The sequence below is a fragment of the Vicia villosa genome, unplaced genomic scaffold (genome assembly GCF_029867415.1).
Source record: "Vicia villosa cultivar HV-30 ecotype Madison, WI unplaced genomic scaffold, Vvil1.0 ctg.004963F_1_1, whole genome shotgun sequence".
NCBI lineage: Eukaryota > Viridiplantae > Streptophyta > Magnoliopsida > Fabales > Fabaceae > Vicia > Vicia villosa.
The window spans coordinates 82,360-107,189 of NW_026706548.1; positions in this window are offsets into that span (position 1 = coordinate 82,360).

The following is a 24,830-nucleotide window of genomic DNA, read 5'->3' on the forward strand; positions in this document are numbered from 1 at the left end:
TTGGGGGGTTTAGCCTATCATAGTATTCAAAAAGCACAAATGAAAAAGTTTAGACATTACAATCAATTGGGAGAACTAGGATCTTCAATGGTGTCCACCGTTGAATCTCTTCGCCTTCCAAAATCTCGCTTCCGTCTCTTTTCTCTCTGCAATTCTCTATTACAATCTATCAAAAAGTGTCCTTCTCTTTGCCCTAAGGTTGTTCTTATAACTCACTTCCATTCAGGTTAAAACTGAAGTACCAAAAATACCCTTACTGGTCCCCTTCAGGTGAGAAAAATAATGAAAATAAAATCAACACGCCTCAACAACACGGGCCGTGTTACTGCACACGGGCGCCCGTGTTGTTTCTCTGCTCCTGGGCCAAAAACACACGTTCCCTGCATCTTTTCACACGGATCGTGTGCCTGCACACGGGTGCCCGTGTGAAACCTCTGTCTTTGCATCAAACTTGCTTTTCTAGCCACTTTTTGACATGGACCGTGTGCATGCACACGGGTGCCCGTGTGACCCTCAACTTTGGCTTTTTCGGCTTCTTTTTCCATTCGTGCGCGCCATAAGTCTCTATCTCTCCCGTGCATCAACCTGGCCAATAACAAACTAACAACCAGCGCATAAAACAACACTTTTATAATACTCAAAACACATTAAAATGCAACAAAGCCATATAACCGAAAAACAAGAAACTTACTTTAAAAACATATGCCAATGCCACTTAGTATTACCAAGATTACGAATTTCGGTCGGAAAAAGGTGCGGAAACTTACTAGAAATGGTGACCGATCACAACCCCACACTTGTCTCATTGCTTGTCCTCAAGTGATGTATCGAGGCAAAACAGAGGTCACCGACGAGATTCTTTTCTCCACAACACAATCAGGTTTTTCGCAAGATTCCTTCACTTAGCAATCGAGTTTCTGGTTTCCTTCTTCAAACTATCAACTGCATTATCACTTTCGAGCATGTTTTCACCTGCAAGCTTTTCACACTCTCACCAAATCTTTCCGGGTTAAAGTGTCTACACTCACAGTATCAAGGCATACATATTACTTTCAACTTTGAATATATTCTCAAATCACTACACACACAGATTACACACACTTCATGAGGTCTTAGGGCTGTATCGTAGCTTGGGTTTGGTGGGTAAACAAGGAACGGGATAACAAATGGTTTTGTTGCTCGGCATTTATATTGGATTCACTTCTCTACTCATACTGATTTGAATCGTAAAAATGGGGTTTGGACCTTATTTGGTCTTTCATAAAAGTGGGCAAGGACAAAGATTTTTCTTGTTTTGATTTTCAAACCTTCTTTTTGGATTTTCACATGTTCCACATTCATCTTTTCTCTCTTTTTTTTTCTTTTCTTTCTATATATATTTTTTTTTGCCCTTTTTCAATGGTTCACAACCCCACACTTAGATTCTTTCGTGTCCTTCAAGAGACTAACATTAATGCCGAGCGATAAAATGAACAGTGAGGGTGCGGGTGGTAAAAAGAATGACAACAATGAACAAAACACACATTACGGCTCAAAAGGGGTGACGATGGATATCATGCAAACGGGATGGCTAGAAAGGCTCGGAGTTACAAAAAAAACTTGCCTCAGTGTGCGCTTTCGTAGTGTGCTTGTGTTATGAGAACATACGCAAAATCAAAGTGAATAGTGCCATACCTGACTGGACTCTCATGTGGAGTTCTGAATTTGGCTCTGAAATCTCACCGGGTCGGTTAAGCTTGCATGCTTCAAGGTGCTCTTGGTGTCCTGCAATTTCCTTTCATCTAAAGTATACCATACTCCTTTCTTGGTTCAGTGTCGACTTCTTGCGTCCTACCTTCTTCCCTTTGATTGTGTCAACTTCCGTGGTGCCTGCGGAGATCAAGTGTGGAATGTGTTGTTCAACCACTAGCTATTAGTTTGCTCCCCTCCGACTTGTTTCAATCACCTGGTAACACCATGACAGCACTGCACCATACAAACTTGAAAGAAACATACTTTAACATAAAAGTAAGACAAACGAACACAATCAAATCAAACAAACTAAAAACGGAAAGCAAAGCAATAAAATAAAATAGAACCTCCCCCACACCTGAACGAAACATTGACCTCAATGTTTCAATTCGAGATAGCGAGGGTGAACTCACGGAGGGTACTGCGACTCCAGCTTCCGCTTCCTAGCTTTCACCAGAGAGACCCACCTTTCTTTATTTTCTGAAAAACAAAACAAAAAGTAAACCGCATTATTAAAACCGTGGGTTGCCTCCCACGAAGCGCTTCGTTTAACGTCGCATGGCTCGACGGTCCATTACCCTTTATTAAGGAGGGTACTTCCTCCTCCAAACCTGGTTGCTTGTCACTTCTCCAAACCTGATTGCTTTTCTCTTCAAGTTACTATCCACTTTCATCTTCTCACTTTGATTGTCCTCTTTTTTCTTCTTTTTGACTTCTTGAATGAACACAGAACTTATGATAGATGCCTGGGTTGAGCCCACATGAGAGACTATGCTCGATACTTTTTCTAGGAGGGGTTTTGGACTTTTTCTTTCTCCCTCACTTCTAATCATGCCCACCAACGATTTATTATTTCCACATGCACCTTTCTTTTTGACGTCTAAGACCTTCATTGTTAGCTCTTCATCAAATGATTTTACTGTTAGTGTCCCTTTCTCGAGATCCAGACTGCATCGACTAGTAATCAAAAATGGTCGTCCAAGAAGGATAGGCGTCTCTTCATCTTCGGGAATATCCATAATGTGGAAATCAACTAGAAAGATAAACTCACCGATCTCCACCAATACATCTTAAACTATCCCATATGACTGCTTAATGGTGTGATCAGCAAATTTCAATTTGGTCTCACTCTCGCTTATCTTTCCAATGTCAAGCTTTTTGAAGATAGACAATGGCATTAAACTTACACTAGAACCAGAATCAATTAACACCTTCTTGAACGATCTGTCATTGATAGTGCAAGGAATTGCCACTGCTCCAGGGTCTTTCTTCTTGATTGGGATCCTCCTTTCTGGTGAGACTCTACCACACTTTTTAGTTACCACTTTAGGCTCCACTCCTACTGGTCTCTCTTTAGAAATCACTTCTTTCATGAATTTCTTGTACAAAGGTATATTCTCTAGTGCTTCAAGGAAGGGTAAGTTAATCTCTAATTTTTTGAACATTGCAGCAAACTTCTCAAAATCCTTCGCTTTTGAATCCTTCCTGGCTACTCTAGAGGGGAATGGTAATTTAATCACCGGTTTAGCCTCATTTTTATTTTTCTCTTCAAGTGGCTTACCTGGTAGTGCCATTACTTCAGGTTCTTTCACATTCTCTTTTATTTCCAGATCTACCTCGATTACCAAGTTGTCATCTATTTCCTTTTTTTCTTCAGACTCTAGTATTTTATGACTTCTTGTTGTGACTGCATTGATATTCTCTTGGTTTTTAGGGTTCTTCACAATTGAGCTCGGAAGGGTACCTTGTTCCTGTAGAGTGAGATGTTGTGTTATCTGACTCCTTTGAATTTCCAGATTCTTGATTGAAGCGCCGGTGTTCCTCAGATTGCTCCTAGTTTCTTCTTGGAATTGAGAGTTTTGAGCTGCCATTTTTTCAATAGCGATCTCCCAATCTTCTTTCTTCGGTACCTGTTGTTGAAATTGTTGTTGACCTTGAGTTTGGAACTGTTGTGGATGGTGTTGGAATTGTTGTTGGTACGGTGGTTGTTGTGGAGGTATGTATTGATGTGGCTGAGCTTGAGATTGATATTGGTTGGGTCCCTGCTTTTGAATATTTCCTTGTTGGTCTTTCCATGCGAAATTAGGATGATTTTTCCATCCTGGATTATATGTGTTGGCGTATGGATTATTCTGCCTCAACATATGAATCTGTTCCACCTGTTCTTGCGTTGCCACACAATGCATAGCAAAATGCGGTCCACTACATATTTCACATACAACTGAGGCGACTGTCTCAACTTGTGCTACTTTCTGTTCACCAATATTCATCTTCTTCAATCTTCTTTCTACTTCAGCTCCAATTTGTTCTTCCATTTTAACCACCTGATCAGCAAGCTTCAAATCAATTTTACCTTCCGGTTGGCTCATTGCACGGTCATATAACTCAATGTGCTCGTTAGCGGCAATAGCTTCTATGATTCTCTTAATACCAGTGGCTGTTGAAAAATTAGTTGAGCCACCGGCTGCAGTGTCTATCAGCTGTTTTGTCTTGATTCGTAGACCATTAACAAAAGTCTACATTTGCTCTGTTGGGTCCATATTATGAGTAGGACATGCAACCAAACACCTCTTAAACCTTTTATATGCATCTCCCAACGATTCCCCTTCTTTCTGCTTGAAATTTATAATATCATATCTTTTTCGAATGAAAACTGATGCGGGGAAGTACTCGTTAAGAAAGGCGGTTTCCATTTGTTGCCATGTGGTGATACTTCCAGCTGGAAGTGAGTAAAACCACTCTTCCGCATCTTCGGATAAAGTGAAAGGGAACATCACGAGTCTCTTGGCTTCTTCGGAATGGCCTTCTATCTTCAATGATGTTGTTGTGGTGAGGAATCTCTGTAGATGCTTATTTTCATCTTCGTTGATTCTTCCAGCAAAGGGCTTGCTTTCTAACTGACGGATAGTGGAAGGATGTAGTTGGAAGTGTGCCACGTTAACCGGTTGATTTACTATGGTCATTCTTCCAAGCGGTGCATTGGCCCTTCCATAATCACCTAAAAGTCTCTCTGAAGGAGGTGGATCCGCTGCCATAGGTTCTGATTCAGACTCTGAATGCTCGGACGAAATAGATAGTCCTTCTTCGTCTTCCGATTCTGAAACTATAGGTGATCCCTCTTTCGATGCCAGTCTTTTCCGCTTAACTTCTCGTAGTCGTGCTCGCAATGTTCTTTCTGGTTCTGCGTCAAAAAGAAGTTCAGCTGAGGCCTTGCCTCGCATACAAGATTAGACAATGATTAGTTGGGAGTAAAAAAAAAATAAATAAATAAAAAATAAAAATTCAGTAGAAATAAAATTTTAAATGCAGAGCAATAAAATTTTAATTGACTAAGTATTGACTTATATTTTGGCAATCCCCGGCAACGGCGCCAAATACTTGATCGGAAAAATAACAAGTGTACTATTTTTACCGATGTAGTAATAATGGCTTTTACCCCAAGTATCGATCACGAGGATTGCGTAGGAAATACAAGTGATTGGACTCAGTCAATTAAACAAAAGGTCATACGAGTGTTTTTTCAAATGAGTAACAAAAGAGATTAAACTACTAAGAATTAAAGGAAATTAAAACTGAACTTTTGAATATGAGAAAATAATGCTAAGGTAGGGTGTGTGATTCTCTCTCTAATTCCTCTGGATGAAGATCTCGTTAACCCGTTCATATGGTTCAATTATTCATTCTCAAGTGTGATTATCCTAAGTCCTTAGTGACAATCTTATTTGATTTAAACTCCGATTACTTAAGTCCTTAGAGAAATCAGACAAAACCAAATCATTAATTTATCAAGAATTTCCGAATAACCAGATTATATCCCTAGTCCTAGGTGATGATCATAAGGTTCAATTGTATACAAACCCTAACAATTGTAGTCCTACGAATTGTTAACCACAGAACAATCCTTATTGGTCCGATAAAGAAAGCATTATAAACATTATACAATTGAATTGAACAATACAACTTTAAATTAATGAAATACCAAATCCAGAGTTATTACAGATCGAATCAGGGACACCCCCATAGCATTGGGGGGTTTAGCCTATCATAGTATTCAAAAAGCACAAATGAAAAAGTTTAGACATTACAATCAATTGGGAGAACTAGGATCTTCAATGGTGTCCACCGTTGAATCTCTTCGCCTTCCAAAATCTCGCTTCCGTCTCTTTTCTCTCTGCAATTCTCTATTACGATCTATCAAAAAGTGTCCTTCTCTTTGCCCTAAGGTTGTTCTTATAACTCACTTCCATTCAGGTTGAAACTGAAGTACCAAAAATACCCTTACTGGTCCCCTTCAGGTGAGAAAAATAATGAAAATAAAATCAGCACGCCTCAACAACACGGGCCGTGTTACTGCACATGGGCGCCCGTGTTGTTTCTCTGCTCCTGGGCCAAAAACACACGTTCCCTGCATCTTTTCACACGGATCGTGTGCCTGCACACGGGTGCCCGTGTGAAACCTCTGTCTTTGCATCAAACTTTCTTTTCTAGCCACTTTTTGACACGGACCGTGTGCATGCACACGGGTGCCCGTGTGACCCTCAGCTTTGGCTTTTTCGGCTTCTTTTTCTATTCGTGCGTGCCATAAGTCTCTATCTCTCCCGTGCATCAACCTGGCCAAAAACAAACTAACAACCAGCGCATAAAACGACACTTTTATAATACTCAAAACACATTAAAATGCAACAAAGCCATATAACCGAAAAACAAGAAACTTACTTTAAAAACATATGCCAATGCCACTTAGTATTACCAAGATTACGAATTTCGGTCGGAAAAAGGTGCGGAAACTTACTAGAAATGGTGACCGATCAATCTCCCTGGATCCTTACCTTCAATGGGTACGCGTCAGAGCATTCAAGCTCAGGATGCCATATCAACATCAAGAACCTATTCCCCTAAGGGAACCAATTTAACTTTTCTCTACCGATGTTGAAAAATTACAAGCGGCATTAAACAAGGTATGCCAAGAAAGGAATGCTTGGAGGAACAAGTATCGAATCGTCAACACGGAAAATGTTGAGATTCAAAACATCCTAAGAAGGAAGGATGAGTTACTTGAAGTACTCGATCGACAAGTGACACAATCATCACTTTCTCATCATATCCCTCCTACTTCCTGGATCATCGATTAGCTCACGTCAGAAAACGCTCAGCTCAAAAAACAGAAGAAGATGTTAGAACGTGAAGTCGGCTCTTCGTCAAAATTTTAGAGTCCTTTCTCTCAGTTTCTCTGTATTTCCTTTTTCAAAGTGTGTAAAAAAGGAGTTTTCGCTTAATTAATAAAAGTTTGATGTTTCATAACGTAATTATGGTGTTTTCTTGAAAAATATTAACTTAACTGCATATCATACATCGCTTTAGCTGTACGCACTGACACGAGAATTGTCGCGGATCTAATAGTCACTTTCCTTTCTCCAGAAAGAGAGGAGGAGAAGGAGGTGAACCAAGACTTTCAAGCTGTCTCATCCATACAACACTCGTTCAAGTCGCAAGAAAAGAATGGAAGACTTTGAGCAAGAGAATGAAGAACTCAGAGAAGAGATTAATACTCTCAAAGGTACTATTGAAAGACTCAATAGTATGGTAGAAGCCCTGGTAGTTGCGCAGAATCGACCAACACCAGAAGAACCGCAAAAGACTGTGGTTTCCGAGATTGTTTCTACTCCCATTCCTCAGTATACCATGCCGCCTGATCGACCTTGGGGCATGCCGTATAACTTTATTACAGAAGGGTACATACCTCCAGCTTCTGAAGCTCCAAAAGTCACCATGGATATGCGTCCACCGGAGGGTTACAAACCTCTGGAAATTGAAGTTCCAAGAACAACGGCAATGGGTTTCGCACAACAGAATGCTGAGATTCCAAGATCTGCTGTCATGGCTTCTCCACGACCTATTATGCATACTTTTCCTCCACCGGGTGGACAAGTATATCATCACGCTCCAAGTGAGGATGCTGGCGTGTATGAAAGATTGGACGAGTTCCAGGACCAGTTTCTGCAAATGCAGAAGGAACTCAAGACTCTTCGAGGACAAGATCTATTTGGAAAGAATGTTGCAGACCTCTGTCTGGTTCCAAATGTTAAGATTCCTCACAAATTCAAAGTACCAGATTTTGAGAAGTACAAAGGGAATTCATGCCCACAAAGTCATCTCGTAATGTACGCTCGAAGAATGTCAACTCAGACTGACAATCAACAATTGCTCATTCATTATTTTCAAGACAGTCTGACTGGTGCTGCACTCAAATGGTACATGAACTTGGACAGTTCAGAGATTCGTACTTTTCGAGACCTCAGAGAGGCCTTCGTCAAACAGTATAAGTACAATCTGGATATGGCTCCCGACAGAGATCAACTCCGGGCCATGACTCAAAAGGATAGAGAAAGCTTCAAGGAATACGCTGAGAGATGGCGTGAAGTTGCTGCTCAAATTTGTCCACCACATGAAGAGATAGAAATGACAAAAATCTATCTCAAAACTTTGAGTCCATTTTACTACGGACGAATGGTTGCAAGTGCACCAAGTGACTTTACTGAGATGGTAAATATGGGTGTACGTTTAGAAGAACCAGTTCGGGAAGGTCGTTTGAACAAAGAACCAGAATCTTCTATTGGTCCAAGGAAGTATGGAAGTTCTTTCCAGAAGAAAAAGGATCAAGATGTCAGCAATGTCTTGCACAAAATCAAGAAGAAATTCCAACCTCAAGTTGCAGTAATAACTCCGGTTGTTAACTCAGCGCCAACTTATCAACCTCAGGTCTCGCAACAACAAATTCAACAAAGGTCGCAGCAACCTCAGCAGCAGGTTCGACCTCCAAATCACAACAATCGGGCTCCAAGGTATCCTGCCTTTGACCCTGTACCAATGTCGTATGCGGAGTTGTTTCCAACATTACTGGCAAAAGGACTCATTCAGACAAGAAGTCCTCCAAATCCTACAAACAGTTCCTCACCATGGTATAAGGCTGACCAATCCTGTCCCTATCATCAGGGGGCACCAGGTCACAATATTGAGAACTGTTTCTCTTTCAAGATTGACGTTCAACGATTAGTGAAGAGCGGAATGCTATCCTTCAAAGATACTAGTCCAAACGTCCAAGAAAATCCTTTGCCGCAGCATAAAGAAGCTTCAGTAAATCTGATAGATCAACACCCTAATGTCATTCAAATCTACGACATTCGTCAGATAGGGGAAAATCTTGTCAAGATGCACGCTAAACAAGCTGGGTACGGCCATGTACCACCTCACAACTACTTCACATGCGATATTTGTCCAAAGAATAATCATGGATGTGCCGTAGTTCAAGTTGCATTACAAGAACAAATGGACTTAGGATGGATTCAACATATCCGAGTCAGAACTGAACATGACATCAACATGGTTCAAGGATGTCCAGGAGAATACAAAATCTACAAAGTTGAAGATCTTGAAGGATCGGTAGTCAGGTTCCATAAAACTTTAAATGGACTTGCCTACTTTGGAACAGATTTCCACGCTTACAGTAGATGCGAAATCTGTCGAAGAAATTCACGAGGATGTTTGCGTGTTCGCAACGACATTCAAAAGCTGATGGATGACAATACCATTACTGTTCTTGCCAACAGGGAAGATGATGAAGTTTTTACCGTATCTCCTCAAATTAATCAAGTTGAACCAATGCAAGTTAAGTATGATAGCAGGAAGACAGCAATTGCTCCACTAGTTATCTACTTACCAGGTCATGTACCGTATGAGTCCAGCAAGGCTATACCATACAAGTACAACACTACATTCATTGAAAATGGTAAGGAAACACCATTACTGTCTGTTGTCAACATTGCTGACATTAGTCGAGTCACCAGAAGTGGACGAGTCTTCAACAGAGCAACAGAAAATGTGGAGAAACCTTCGAAGGAAGTACCACATAGGCAAGACAATCATCCGACCAATGCTGTTCAAGCGAAAGAAAATGATGAGATCTTGAAGTTAATCCAGAGGAGTGAATACAACATTGTAGATCAATTACTACATACTCCGTCTAGGATTTCTGTTCAGAAAGTTTTGGAACAAGCTTTTGTAGAACCTAGCGTCACAATAAGCCAATTCAACAACATCGTTGCCAACATCTCCGCCGGAACTAACCTAAGTTTCTGTGATGAAGATCTTCCTGAAGAAGGAGTAGACCACAATCTTCCACTTCACATCTCAGTTGGCTGCATGGGTGATATACTCACAGGAGTCCTAATAGACAATGGATCTTCTCTCAACGTCATGCCTAAATCAACATTATCAAGATTATCTTTCGAAGATTACCCTCTAAGAAAAAGTCATGTCATCGTCAAAGCATTTGATGGATCAAGAAAGTCAGTTTTCGGAGAAGTGGATCTTCCCATAACTATTGGACCTCAGACGTTCAAAATCACTTTCCAGGTTATGGATATTCCAGCACAATACATTTGTTTGCTAGGTCGCCCATGGATTCATGAGGCTGGGGCAATTACTTCAACACTTCATCAGAAACTGAAGTTCATAAGAAATGACAAATTGGTAACCGTATGTGGAGAACGATCTCTAATCGTTAGCAACCTGTCATCATTCTCCGACATAGAACCAAAAGAAGTTGTTGGAACTAAATTCCAAGCACTTTCCTTGGACAAAGGAAAGGAGAAAGCAGCGTTTATCTCTTCATACAAAGATGCAATCCAAGTTGTAAAGGATGACACTACCAGTGGTTGGGGGCACATTAATATTCCTACCAACAACAAGAACAGAACAGGAATTTGATTCTTTCCGACATCATCAAAAGCTATCCTAGGGATTGAGGTAGTTCTCCCTATTCAAGAAACTTTCTGCAGTGGAGGTTTTCTTCAACCTGTTCAACAAACAGTCAATACCGTCGGTACGGAAGACACCGATGAGAATTTTGAAGTAGAATGTATGTCCTACCTTCTCGAGGAAGGATACATAGCCCTATCAGAGTCTGATTCACCTTGCTGTTATCCGACTAAAAGATCTGAAAGTAAGACTCAACCAAGCAGTGATGAAGTTACTAACAGCTTCACCACCAGAAGTCATGGTTCATCAGAAGAAGTTCCTCCTATCCCCGAAGAGACTTGGGATACATTAGGGGAACCAAGCGGAAAATTAGACTATATGGTGAAATACTCCGCTCCTGAAAGTTCAAGAATCTCTCTTGAAGATATTGTTCCAACTGGATGGAACATTGATTTTGAGTACCTCTCTCAGCCAAAAGAGATGTATAACCCTTGCTATTCATCATCATCGACTGGTGAAATCATCATTGAGGATTATATCCCCAAGTCACCTTCCGAGGCTACGGATCTAGAGTTCACATATCTAGTCAATGCCATCTTGGGAGAAGAGCAAGACCAAAATTCAGAAGAGGATGATCTCGAAAGTGTCTCCGACAACGAGTCTCTCCATTCAGAAGATTGGAAGTTTCCTCAAAAGAAAAACCAACATACTTCACTTGGAAATGGGTATGCTCACACCGCTCAGTCTGCTGAAGTAGAAGAATATTGTCTGAGTGTTGCAAAGACAGTGGTTGGTAAATCAAGACCTACCACAGGCCAGCTTAAGCCTAAGGTTCCAGATTACTTAGTGCACAATGGGGTTCGCCACTACTGGACAGCTGTTGAAGTTTCAACTGTTGTTCGCACTCCTAAGTAGAAGCTTTCACCGTTATTTTGTCCTCTCACCATAGCCCAGGGTGAAGAGATGTTTCATAGGGCTTTGCATTTTACTATTTCTTAGGAAAATGTCCCTCTTTGCTTCGCCCAAAGCAATAGAGTTTTGTTTTATAGGGTCTTTGTTTCAAGAAATGACTGTCAATAAATAAAAATGTCATTCTGTTCCTTCGTTTAGTTTTTCCTTTTCTTTTCTCGGAAATTGGCAATCCTAAAAAAAATACCCTTAAAAAACATCAAAAAATTCCATTAACTGCATACACCGAGTCTTCCCTTGTTGTCTAAATAAAACTTATCACACATATGCAGATTAATCATAAAATACCCCGTTGAAACGTGCGACCGTATGACTTCTCCAAGCTTTGAGTTTCCTGTATTCGAGGCAGAGGAAGAAGAAGACGAAGAAATATCAAAGGAAATTTCACAATTACTTCAACAAAAGGAAGAGGCCATTCAGCCATACAATGAGCCTCTAGAGATCATTAACCTTGGTTCCGATGAAAACAGAAAAGAGGTTAAGATTGGAGCTTCGCTCAGTTCAGAGACCAGAGAGAGTTTGATACAACTGCTCAAAGAATTCTCAGACGTCTTCGCTTGGTCTTATCAAGATATGCCAGGGTTGGATACCAGTATAGTGGAGCATCACTTGCCATTAAAAGCAGAATGCCCTCCGGTCAAGCAAAAATTAAGAAGAACTCATCCGGAGATGGCCATGAAAAACAAAGAGGAAGTTCAAAAGCAGATCAACACAGGTTTCCTCGTCACTTCAGAATACCCTCAGTGGTTAGCTAACATTGTTCCCGTTCCTAAGAAAGACGGAAAAGTCCGCATGTGCGTCGACTACAGAGATCTGAACAAAGCTAGCCCTAAGGATTATTTTCCTTTACCACATATTGATATGTTGGTAGACAGTACAGCAAAATCCAAAGTTTTCTCGTTCATGGACGGATTTTCAGGATACAACCAAATCAAAATGGCACCTGAAGACATGGAGAAAACAACTTTCATCACCCCCTGGGGCACGTTCTGCTATCGTGTTATGCCTTTTGGACTAAAAAACACAGGGGCAACTTATCAAAGGGCCATGACTACGCTTTTCCACGACATGATGCATAAAGAAGTGGAAGTCTATGTGGACGACATGATTGCCAAATCAGAAAATGAAGAAGATCACATACAAAATCTGACAAAGTTATTTCAACGCTTACGGAAGTTTCAGCTTCGCCTGAACCCCAACAAGTGCACCTTTGGTGTCTACTCAGGAAAACTCCTTGGTTTCATTGTCAGCAAACGAGGAATTGAAGTAGATCCAGACAAAGTCAAGGCAATTCAAGAATTGCCTTCACCCAGAACCGAGAAACAAGTTAGAGGATTTCTTGGACGTCTGAATTACATCTCGAGATTCATATATCTCATGACTGCAACTTGCGCTCCTATTTTCAAACTTCTACAGAAAAATCAAAGTTGCGTCTGGACAGACGATTGTCAGAAAGCGTTCGACAGCATTAAAGAATATCTGCTCAAACCACCCATCTTGTCTCCTCCAGTGGAAGGAAGACCTTTGATAATGTACTTAACCGTCTTAGAAGATTCCATGGGTTGTGTCCTTGGACAGCAAGACGAGACGAAAATAAAAGAGCATGCCATTTACTACCTAAGCAAGAAATTCACTGACTGTGAATCCCGCTACTCCATGCTCGAGAAGACGTGTTGTGCTTTGGCCTGGACTGCCAAGCGTCTCCGCCAGTACATGATTCGACATACTACTTGTTTGATCTCTCATATGGATCCAATCAAGAACATCTTTGAGAAGCCTGCTTTAACTGGGAGAATTGCCCATTGGCAGATGTTGTTATCAGAATATGACATTGAGTATCACGCACAGAAAGCTGTGAAAGGAAGCATTCTAGCTGAGCACCTGGCTCACCACCCACTCAATGGTCATGAATCAACTAGTTTCGATTTTCCGGACGAGGACGTCATGTACCTCAAGATGAAAGATTACGACGAGCCACTACCAGACGAAGGACCTGAGATAGGATCCCAGTGGGGCTTAATATTTGACGGAGCTGTCAATGCTTATGGACGAGGAATTGGGGAAATCATTGTTACACCTCAGGGTACCCATATTCCATTTACTGCCAGATTAACTTTCAAATGCACAAACAATGAGGCCGAATATGAAGCTTGCATCATGGGTCTCGAAGAAGCCGTGGATCTAAGAATCAAACACTTGGATGTATACGGGGATTCTGCTTTGGTCATCAATCAAATCAAAGGAGAATGGGAAACACGCCAACCAGGGCTAATTCCCTACAAAGACTACGCAAGAAGATTATTACCATTCTTCGACAGGGTAGATTTTCATCACATTCCTCGTGAAGAAACCAACTTGGCTGATGCATTAGCCACACTCTCTTCCATGATTAAGATAAATCATTGGAAAGACATTCCTCAAATCGATGTTATGCGCCTGGATAGGCCCGCTCATGTTTTCACAGTAGAAGCAATCATCGACGACAAACCGTGGTATCACGACATCAAGAACTTTCTTCAAAAGCAAGAGTACCCTCTTGAGGCGTCAAAGAAAGATAGAAAGACTTTGAGAAGGTTAGCTTGTAGATTCTTCCTGAATGAAGATGTTCTGTACAAGAGAAACTTCGACATGGTTCTGCTCAGATGCGTTGACAGAAAAGAAGCAGAAATACTCATGAGAGAAATACATGAAGGTTCCTTTGGTACTCACACCAATGGACATACCATGACAAGGAAAATACTGAGAGTAGGATATTATTGGCTGACGATGGAGTCAGATTGCTACCAGTACGCAAAGAGGTGTCACAAATGTCAGATCTATGCCGATAGAATTCATATGCCACCATCTCTTCTCAACATACTCTCTTCCCCTTGGCCTTTCTCCATGTGGGGAATCGACATGATTGGAATGATTGAGCCAAAAGCGTCCAACGGACATTGCTTCATCTTGGTAGCCATAGACTATTTCACCAAGTGGGTTGAAGCAGCTTCATATGCAAACGTTACAAGACAAGTTGTCGTCAGGTTTATCAAGAATCACATCATCTGTCGCTACGACATTCCTAGCAAGATAATCACTGACAATGGGTCAAATTTGAATAACAAAATGATGAAGGAGCTTTGTGAAGAATTCAAAATTGAGCATCACAATTCATCTCCTTACAGACCAAAGATGAATGGAGCTGTAGAAGCAGCTAACAAAAATATCAAGAAAATCGTTCAGAAGATGGTCATCACTTACAAAGATTGGCATGAAATGCTCCCCTATGCTCTTCATGGTTACCGTACATCAGTACGTACTTCGACTAGAGCAACTCCTTTCTCCCTTGTATATGGCATGGAAGCAGTCCTACCCATAGAGGTTGAGATTCCATCAATGAGAGTCTTGATGAAAGCAAAATTAACAGAAGCCGAGTGGTGTCAAAGCAGATTCGATGAATTGAACTTGATCGAAGAAAAGCGCATGACAGCTTTATGCCACGGTTAGCTATATCAACAAAGAATGAAGAAAGCTTTCGACAAAAAGGTTTGACCTCGCACAATAAAAGAAGGCGACCTTGTACTAAAAAAGATTCAATCTTTTCTCACAGATTCAAGAGGGAAATGGACTCCCAATTATGACGGCCCCTACGTGGTCAAGAGAGCTTTCTCAGGAGGAGCCTTAATACTCACGACTATGGATGGAGAAGAATTCACCCGTCCTGTGAATGTCGACGCAGTCAAGAAATACTTCGCCTAAATAAAAAGAACAGCTCGCTAAGTTGAAAACTCGCAAAGAGCAGCTTAAGCAAAAAAGAGCGTCTCGGTGAATCGAAAACCCGAAAGGGCGATTCAGGAAAAAGTTAGAGACATAAAAAAATAAATAATCAATCCCGGTAAACTTAAAACCCGAAAGGGGTAGTTTACGCAAAAGTTAGGGATATATGGCAAGTAACTGTGTTCAGGACAAACTTGATCATCCAAAGATCCATAGCGGAGTATTCATCAGCAGTAGGTCATCTTCTACGAAGCACGGATACAGCGCAACTCGGAGTGGAAGGGAAAGATAACGGTCGTCACGTTTCATCGTAGCCCTTTTCCCGAAAATTACCAATTTCCAACTTTGTAAATACTCCATGGAATCAAGCATCTGGCTGATTACCATTCCATAAATAATAATTTGAGCCTTGTGCTTTTTCTTTGCAATCAAGTCTTATTCAGTTTCTTGAAATGCGTTTTTAAGTTTAAACAGTCATTTTCTTGAAACAAATGTTTTCATAAAATAAAATGAATTTACTTGCAAAAATAAAGGTGAAATTTCTTTCTGAGGTTTACAAACAATAGGAAGAATGCAAACAGTTGCTCCGAGAACGGTTGAGACTCCGGGAACCAAGATTTCCCCATGAGGTCGCTTTGCGAACATCTCCCGATGACAGATCTTCACTTCAATTCATATTACTCACTTCGGACAGCGGACAACTGATAACCAGGTATTCCCAAGAGAGTTCGAACTACAAGAAGAGGACATCTTCTGATCAACAAGATTCAAGTCGTATCATAGGATTTTACATCCGCGACAATTCTATTCACATTCACTTTTGCATTTCATAAATCATCATAATATTCATGCATTTCGTCTTACACCATATTTGCGTAATGAGAGAGTCGAGCCAGGTTTTGATCATGTTAATACCCAAATTACTTGGGCATACACCCAAATTCCCCAAGCAAGTCAACAAATGGTAGTCTCCCTTAAAGAGATAGTTTGTTCACTTTTGGAGTTCCCCAGCCGAGGTTCTCCCGCAGAGCGACACTCGACAGTCTTCTTTAGATAAGATAGTCTATTCCGAATTTTGGAATTCCCCACAGGGTCGATGAGCGGTTCTCTTCTCCAAGAAGTGTGGATTCCCCGACATAATTGACAAGTGGTAGTTTTTCCTCCTGGAAAACAGTTTGGTATTTCCCCAGCAGGGTCAAGAGATGCCATTTTTCGTCAAAGAAAATAATTTGGAATATCCCCAGCGGATCGACAAATGATCCCCAGCAAAGTCAGTGGATGGCAGTCTCTTTCGGCAAAAGATAGTTCACTCACTTTTTCGGGAAGAAATAACGAATGGCAGCCTTCTTCACGTAGACAGTTCGTTTCGCTTAAAGATTCCTCAACAAAGTCAGCAAATAGCAGTCTCTTCCAACAAAAGACAGTTTGCTCACTTTCTTTCACGGCAGGGTCAACAAATGGCAGTCTCTCCCAGTAGAAGACAGTTTGTTCCCCTGGCAATCAACAAATGGCAGTGTCTCCCAGTAGAAGACAGTTTGTTCCCCTGGCAATTGGCAAATGGCATCCTTTCCCCGAAGGAAGACAGTTTGTCTGTTAAATACTCAAGAAATCGACGAATGGCAGTTTCTTCAAACAGTTTGTCTGTTTCTGGGATGTTTCATCCCCTTTAGAGTTGACAAATGGCAGTTTTCCTCCTAGGAAAACAATTTGTTAATTCCCTTCAGAGTTGACAAATGGCAGTTTTCCTCCTAGGAAAACAGTTTGTTAATTCCCTTCAGAGTCGACGAATGGCAGTTTTCCTCTTAAGAAAACAGTTTGTTGGTTCCCCGGCATGAGTCGATAAATGGCGGTTTTTCCTATTAGGAAAATAGTTTGTTGATTCCCTGGCATAAGCCGGTGAATGTTGGTTTTCGTCCCGAAAACAGTTCGTCCGCTTTCAAGCAAAGTCATTAGCCCCTCAAAAGATCATGAGGCCATATGACATTCTTTCGAAGACGTCAAGTCAAAAGGGAAGATGGTGAAGTTTCTCTACTACCATCAAATGGCGTCTCATCTCCATGTGCTGATGAGAAGTTTGGTGAGGAAACAAACCTTTGAAGTTTCTTTACTACCATCAAATGGCGTCTCATCTCCAAGTGCTGATGAGAAGTTTGGTGAGGAAACAAACCTTTGAAGTTTCTTTACTACCATCAAATGGTGTCTCATCTCCAAGTGCCGATGAGAAGTTTGGTGAGGAAACAAACCTTTGAAGTTTCTTTACTACCATCAAATGGCGTCTCATCTCCAAGTGCTGATGAGAAGTTTGGTGAGGAAACAAACGTTTGAAGTTTCTCTACTACCATCAAATGGCGTCTAATCTCCAAGTGCTGATGAGAAGTTTGATGAAGAAACGAACCTTTGGAACTTTTCTCTTTATCTGAGATATTGTCCAAACACGACTAAGACCAGTTTCGAGATATGGACATCCGAAACGAGGGGAGTTTGTTTACCTTTTTCTAAGTATCAACACTTAGTTAAAGAAGATGGATTGCGCGTCCTACATTGCCATCCATTCACCAGAGTCCACATCAAGTATTTCTACAGGAGTTTGTCTCCTCATCCCCCGCCAAGTGCGACAACGGGATCAAGATATGCAAATATTTTATCAATTACAACATCTCAGGAGCGCCCAAAATTCGGGCATTCTCTGATATTTAAGTCTCTTTCATGCAGGAGAGATCGAGATATCAATCTCTCTCCCTCCAGATAAAAGAAACTTAAATAGGGGCATCTGTCATACCCTAATTTTTGACCCCCCTGAGATGACATATCTTCAGGATTTTCATCAGGTCAAAACAAGTACCCAGAGCAATCATTTCTTCATCTAGCATTCAATCAAGGATGTTCAAAGACAAGAAAACTCAGGAAAAGGATCAATCAATAGAAGGATTAGTCTCTAACACAATCATAGGACTCAAAAGCTCCATTTTTACATTCCCCTATGATTGATTAGACACCCAGTCATCTGAGTACAGGTTTACTCAGGTTACCAGACTAGGGTTTTTGAGCCTATCAAGGACTAAAATTAGGGATTACCTTTGGGAAACCCTAAAAAGCCCCAGGGGATCATTCAAAGACATCAATAATCTTCAAATATCTCATATGACAAGATCCACTGGACATCACACCTCAATTCAAAGCCTACAGTCATCATTTTCATCTGGTCGACAATTAAGGTTTTTGACCTAATTCACCAGGATAGTTGACTTTTAATCAGGGCATGGGTCCAAAACTCAAGTGATGATTCAAGAACCTCTACTACCTCAATATAACCCATTTACATCACTCATTTGAGGAGAAGATCTTAATTCCACACAAAAGTCCAAAATCTCACTTTATATGGAAAAAGTCAACTGTATGGGATCACCTTTGACTTTTAAGATTTTTGGTTAAACCATGACTTTCAAGGATCAATATCATCAATATATGGATATTAAAGTCATTTTACCAAAGAAATTCAAAAAGAATCATCAAGGAGCAAAAAGTCGGGAATTAGGGTTTTTGAGGGCATTGTGGGAACTCAAAATTTCACCTACACAACTCAAAAAACTTCCAACATGAAAGTTGTAGATCTTGCAAAATAAAACAACATCTTACATAGGAACTTTTTTCAAGAGAGCAACCATTTAAGAGTTTTGGAATTTTGAAGCTTTAGGTTATAAAAACTTAGAAATTTTTCTAAGTGTTTTTTAACCTAGTTTTCATCCAACTTTGGGCTCATTTTTCACAATTTTCCCCAATGATTCTGAAGAAACCATAAACTATAGATTTGAAGTAGATGTTTAGGGCTTTCCAAATTGTGTTCAACCTTCTCCAAATTCATTTTGAGGTAAGAGTTATGCTTGTTCAAAGTTGGCCTCATGAAGTGAAATTATAGGTCATGTACAATTTGAAACTTTGCAATTTTGTGCATTTTGCTTCACTAAGTGATGCTACACGACCTCTAATACATCTGAAAACATGCCATACATCCAAATTCATCATTGCATAAGGATTAGAGAAGATTCCCAAAAACAAAGGCATGTGATTATGTAATGATTGCATTCTTGAATTTATGGCAAATGATGAATCATCAAGGAATCTTCTCACTAACCAATTAGAGCCCTCCTCTGAATCAGAAATGTCCCCTAAGATCATGCAAGATCAATGTGTGGTGGTCGTTTTCTTTACCTCCCCGTTTCATTTGGGAGGACGGCACGCTAGACCCTTCACGCGAAATTTGGAAGGAGAATACGCCCGTGGTGGGAGGAATTTTGTTTCAGTTCTTCCTACGATATCACATGAACTTTCTTATTGTCCTACGAGTAGGAAAGGGAAAAAAAGATCTCAACTAAACCCTAAGAGTTTGCTAAGTGTGGGGATTTCACCTAGACTAGAAATTCTGGAGTCCGGGGGGTCGGTTATACATAGGGAAGTGTTTAAACACCCTACATATCTGTAGTACTCTACAGGAACCTTCTCTGTGTCATTGTGATTGCGTTTGCTGCTAATGATTGGGAAAGTTTCTCCTTTGTGTTAGGAGAAGGAATTGAATTGATTAAAGAAAGACTGACAGATAGACAAACTGACTATTTTTGGTATTTTATTAGCTCGCTGAGATTCCTTGTGAACCTCATGCCTACATATCCCTAGTGGAAGTCAGAGCTTAATGTAGTTCGGGGAACTAACTAGGGAAATTAATTATTTTTGGTGCCTTGCTTGAAGCTCAAGGTTGAAGCTTTGAATTGAATCTTTGTTTACAGAAAAGAGACATGAAATCATCTTTATAGAGAGGTATTTGTACTATTCTACCACAAACATTTTGAAAGAGTGACAGAATAACTGGATTCATTTCATTCAAGAGGGGGACCTTACTTGTGTGTTTGCAAGTATGCCAGTCAGATGCCTCTTAAATGAAAGAAAGATGCTCATCCAAATTAGGGAAAGTTACCACATGTCTGGGTTTTACTGCCAGTTCATGCCTTTCAAAATCCTAAATGGGAGACTTGATTGAAATTGAAATTGAAATTGAAATTGAAATGTTTGTTTGTTTGAATGTGGTAGAGTAGTAAAAATATCTCTCTATAGAGATAAGCTATGTCTATTTACTGTATAAAAGATTTGACTTTAGCTGGCTTGCATGAGGCCCAAGCTTGAGGCTTTTTGATTGATTAATTATTATTGACTCTGGGAGATGACTCCACTGGGGATTAATTACAGGGTATTTTTGTGTTCTGTACAAAGCCCAGAGTTGAGGCTGACTCTATTTGGAGAGTGTTTATTTGATGGATTTTTATTTGGTGTTCTGTACAAAGCCCAAAATTGAGGCTGACTCTAGCTAGGGAAAACATTATTTTCTGCCTTGTACAAAGCCCAAGGTTGTGGCTGACTCTTAGATAAACTGAGTATGGATGACTCTATGGGGAAAATATACTTGGTGTTAGGAATCTTTGACACATGAAAGTATGGTTTAATCTGCCTTGTACAAAGCCCAAGGTTGTGGCTACTGAATGATGAAGAACTTACTAGGGAGACTCTATTATCTGCCTTGTACAATGCCCAAGGTTGAGGCTGAATCTTGACAGGGGAGTTTTATTGTTTGGTGCCTTGTATGAAGCCCAAGGTTGAGGCTAACTGTTTTTGTTGATTTTTGACTTTACTGGAGAGTTTATTTATTAAAAGACTGTTTTTCTTTGGAAGCTAACCCTTTCCAGGGATTTTGACTCAGCTGGTGAATTTGTCTTTTGTAAAGAAAGATTTTTGGAAGCTAACCCTTTCTAGGGATTTTGACTCAGCTGGAGGAATTGTCTGTTAAAAGACTGATTTTATCATGTTTTTGGAGGCTGACCCTTTCCAGGTGTTTTTTGACTCTTTTGGGGAAATTATCTCCTAAGAGAATGAATCTTTGGTTTTTTTTGAAGGACTGATTTTGGAAGCTAACCCTTTCCAGGGATTTTTGTTAAAATGACAGATTGATTTGGAGGCTAACCCTTTCCAGGGATTTTTGTTAAAATGAAAGAATGTGTTGGAGGCTAACCCTTTACAGGGGTTTTTGATTAAAATGAATGGCAGAAAGATTATCTAGTGGAGACTTCTTGTTTTAAAGCCCAAGATTAAGGCTGACTCTTGCTGAGGAGAAACAAACATGGATCCTAGACTCTGCTAAGGAAAATTGATGAAGATAAGGGCGACAGAGATTGTCCATGTCTCTCATTCCAAAAGGTGTACTCAATGTAAAATTGAGACAAACTTAGCTTGTTTAAAGTCTGGTTTAAATTGGAAGAAAACTCACCAGGATAGGCTAAAAGGTGACTAAAGACATGTTCCTATGTTTATAAGAAACCTGATAGGTCCTTGTATACAAGCTCAAGAGGAAGCTGGAAATGCTTTTAAGAAGCCTGTGGGTCCTTGTACAAAGCCCAAGAGGAGGCTAATCGAGGGTCCTTGTTATAGCACAAGAGAAAGCTATGTATTTTTGAACTTATTTTGGCTCTAAGCAAATGGGTAAGAGGTTTCACCGGGAATAGTTCCTCTTTGGGTGGATGTGTCCTATTTTTTTGGATTCTAAGGTTTTTGCCAAGATGTTTCACCGGGAATAATTCAACTTGGGGGTTTGAATTACAGATCTCTAATTAGGAAAGAGCCTTCACCGGGAAGACATTCTCAATCCTGGGCCATATTCCTATAATATATATATATATATAGTTTAATCGTCCTAGGGTTTACACTCAAACGTAGTTCTAAACAAATATATGTACAGTTTATATTTGACAGTAATTTAAAGAAAGACTGTAAATTGAAAGCTTGTAAAGCCTAACCTGGATGGAGTGGAGGCCTTTGAAGAAGTATGTACCAAGCCTCAACAATAATTGGTGGATAACAGTTGAATATATATATGATAAACAGTTAATGTTTTTTGAAAACAGAAGAAGTGAAGATGGACAAAAGTCACATAGGTATCTTAAGAGTTTCACCGGGAATAATGCCCTTCAAATATCAGAAGAATGTTTTGAAAACAGAAAGAAGATTTTGTAAATACAGTTTTGAAAAACAAACTATGAGAAGAAAGAAGGTGTTGGGACTTACACTCTATTAGAGGCCCAGTACTTTACAGTACTGGAAATGAGAAACAGTCAATTGAAAGTGAAATATTGTTGTGAAAACAGCTTTATTAACTGTATTTGAGAGTTAAAAATAAAATGAAAAGGGGATGGGACTTACACTCTATTAGAGGCCCAGGGATTTATTGTTTTATGAAACACAGTTGGAAGAAAATTGGAATGATGTAAGGATTTATTGTTTTATGAAAACAGTTTTGAAAATTGACAAAAGTCAACTTAATTAAGGTAAAGATAAAGATCTTTACCTAATTAAGACCTAAACAATTAGGGTTTTATCATAAAACTGTTTTCATAAAACAACAAAACCTTACATCATTCCAATTTTCTTCCAACTGTGTTTCATAAAACAATAAATCCCTGGGCCTCTAATAGAGTGTAAGTCCCATCCCCTTTTCATTTTATTTTTAACTCTCAAATACAGTTAATAAAGCTGTTTTCACAACAATATTTCACTTTCAATTGACTGTTTCTCATTTCCAGTACTGTAAAGTACTGGGCCTCTAATAGAGTGTAAGTCCCAACACCTTCTTTCTTCTCATAGTTTGTTTTCCAAAACTGTATTTACAAAATCTTCTTTCTGTTTTCAAAACATTCTTCTGGTATTTGAAGGGCATTATTCCCGGTGAAACTCTTCAGATACCTATGTGACCTTTGTCCATCTTCACTTCTTCTGTTTTCAAAACTTTTAACTGTTTATCATAAATATTCAACTGTTATCAAAACAACAAAAATTGCTGGTAAGGCTTTGTACATACTTCTTCAAAGGCCTCCACTCCATCCAGGTTAGGCTTTACAAGCTTTCAATTTACAGTCTTTGTTTAAATTACTGTCAAATATAAACTGTACATATATTTGTTTAGAACTACGTTTGAGTGTAAACCATAGGGCAGTTAAACTATATATATTATAGGAATATGGCCTAGGATTGAGAATGTCTTCCCGGTGAAGGCTCTTTCCTAATTAGAGATCTGTAGTTCAAACCCCCAATATGAATTATTCCCGGTGAAACATCTTGGCAAAAACCTTAGAAAAAAAAATAGGACACATCCACCCAAAGAGGAATTATTCCCGGTGAAACCTCTTACCCATTTGCTTAGAGTCAAAATAAGTTCAAAAATACATAGCTTTCTCTTGTGCTATAACAAGGACCCTCGATTAGCCTCCTCTTGGGCTTTGTACAAGGACCCACAGGCTTCTTAAAAGCATTTCCAGCTTCCTCTTGAGCTTGTATACAAGGACCCATCAGGTTTCTTATAAACGTAGGAACAGGTCTTTAGTCACCTTTTAGCATACCCTGGTGAGTTTCTTCCAATTTAAACCAGACTTTAAACAAGCTAAGTTTGTCTCAATCTCACATTGAGTACACTTTTTGGAATGAGAGACATGGACAGTCTCTGTCACCCTTACCTTCATCCATCTTCCTTAGAAGAGTCTAGGATCCATATTTGCTCATTGTCATACCCTAATTTTTGACCCCCCTGAGATGACATATCTTCAGGATTTTCATCAAGTCAAAGCAAGTACCCAAAGCAGCCTGACATTCAATCGAGGGTATTCAAAGACAAGAAAACTCAGGCAAAGGATCAATCAATAGAGGGATTAGTCTCTAATACAATCATAAGAAAGCCTCATTATTACACCTATGATTGATTAAGACACCCAGTCATCTAAGCACAGGATTACTCAGATCAACAGACTAGGGTTTGGAGCCTATCAAGGACTAAAATCAGGGATCACTTTTGGGAAACCCTAAAAAGCCCCAGGGAACCATTCAAAGACATCAATCATCTTCAAATAACTCATATGACAAGATCCACTGGACATTACACCTCAGTTCAAAGTCTACAGTCATCATTGTCCTCTAGTCGACAATTAGGGTTTTTGACCTAATTCACCAAGATAGTTGACTTTTAATCAGGGCATGAATCCAAAACTCAAGACATGATTCAAAAATCTCTACTACCTCAATATAATCCATTTACATCATTCATTTGAGAAGAAGATCTTGTTTCTACACAAAAGCCCAAAAATTCACTTTGTCAGGGAAAAGTCAACTGTGAAGGATCATCATTGACTTTTAAGGTTTTTGGTCAAAAAATGACTTTCAAAGATCAATATCATCAATATATGGATATTAAAGTCATTTGACCAAAGAAATTCAAAGAAATTCATCAAGGAGCAAAAAGTCGGGAATTAGGGTTTTTGAGGGCATAGTGAGAACTCAAAATTTCACCTACACAACTCAAAAAACTTCCAACATGAAAGTTGTAGATCTTGCAAAATAAAACAACATCTTACAAAGGAACTTTTTTCAAAAGATCAACCATTTATGAAGTTTTGGAAATTTTGAAGTTTAGGTCATAAACACTTAGAAATTTTTCTAAGTGTTTTAACCTAGTTTTCATCCAACTTTGGGCTCATTTTTCACAAATTTCCCAAATGATTCTGAAGTAGACATAAACTAATGATTTAAAGTAG